This window comes from Cavia porcellus, unplaced genomic scaffold (genome assembly GCF_034190915.1).
Source record: "Cavia porcellus strain 051 isolate PalLab524CR breed Dunkin Hartley unplaced genomic scaffold, mCavPor4.1 scaffold_6, whole genome shotgun sequence".
NCBI lineage: Eukaryota > Metazoa > Chordata > Mammalia > Rodentia > Caviidae > Cavia > Cavia porcellus.
This window is the reverse complement of record NW_026947489.1, coordinates 40,449,644-40,450,894: the sequence shown is the minus strand read 5'-3', so window position 1 is coordinate 40,450,894 and position 1,251 is coordinate 40,449,644. Positions and strand designations below refer to the sequence as shown.

The following is a 1,251-nucleotide window of genomic DNA, read 5'->3' as shown; positions in this document are numbered from 1 at the left end:
TGTTCCAATCTTGGATTTGTTTATCAAATTTTTGGGTTTGTTAGAACATTGACACCACCTCCTTTTGGAATGCATTGATATCCATAGTAACATTTTGATGGATGGCTCCTTGGACATGCTTATTTATATCCTCCCAAGGAAATGGGATGCTCAACTAGTGTATGAAAATTTACTGTACTCCTTAAATGCCAAATCAAGCATATTTATTCTTCTGCAAATACAGAAGATCTGTACCTCCAATTGTCTTTAAGAGAAGAAATGCTAAGTCACGTGGAGAAACAGGTGGGTCCTGGGGCTTGAGCACAGAAGAAGGCAGAGCTGGGTGGGATGAGTGTGGGCCAGCACTGGGGCTTGGCCAGCTCTAGCTGGCTTTCTCCAGGAAAGTTCTGCAACACCAGACCCACTCCTGGCCACCTCCACTTGGACTCATTCCCATAACAGGGATTTTCAATGATGAACTGTTTTTGCAGATCATAGCTCCCAAGCAGCTCAATTTTAGCTCAGCAGTTTTTAAGTTGATTACTTTTTCTGTTCAAATCCCTGAAAATGCTTTCATCCATACACAGATGTAGTTGAACATTGCAAAGTTCTTTTTGGTGACCTGCTGGGCAACATTGATTCATGAGGATGCTCTTCTTCTTCATGCAGCTCTGCCCTCGATAGTCAGGAGGGTTTCCCACTTCATATGTGGATGTGGCTGCACTGTCTATCCTCCAATCATCTGAAATGTCTTGATCAGTTACCAGTTTTATGGAAATTGCTTCTTCAGTGATGACCAGAAAATGTTACCCAGACACACGAATAACACCGACTTTGGCCTGCATTCAGTCATATTCCTGTGCAGTCCCTCTGTAACACTTTTGGAAATTTACATTCATGGGTGTAATTTATGTTCTGAATACAAAATACACTGTCTTAGTTGAAAATTCCACATAACAGAAACTTAAAAAAATAGTTTGCCTCCACTACCATGCGAAGAGGACCCTTTCAAATTTGGGTCTGGATGGCTGTTTCAGTTTTTCCCACTGTTTTGCAGGCTCTCATCCTGCAGCAGAAACCCTCTTTCCTGTGAGGAAACATCTAATATGCTAAATTTGGACTCTCCCTAAGGGAGGATGGGTCCATGACATAGGTTTGGCCTATTAGAACCCTCCTCTACTCATCTGCCATCTGGATTGGTTTAAGGCATGTAACTCAACCAAGAGTGGACCAATCAGGATTCTCCCTAGGTCTGTATCTTTGGAAGCCTTA

At 42.4% G+C, this 1,251-nt stretch overlaps 1 pseudogene; it reads right to left on the bottom strand.

The window, feature by feature from the left end:
- Positions 1 to 361: 361 nt before the first annotated feature.
- Positions 362 to 832, bottom strand: LOC100731591 (low molecular weight phosphotyrosine protein phosphatase-like; annotated as a pseudogene).
- Positions 833 to 1,251: the final 419 nt, after the last annotated feature.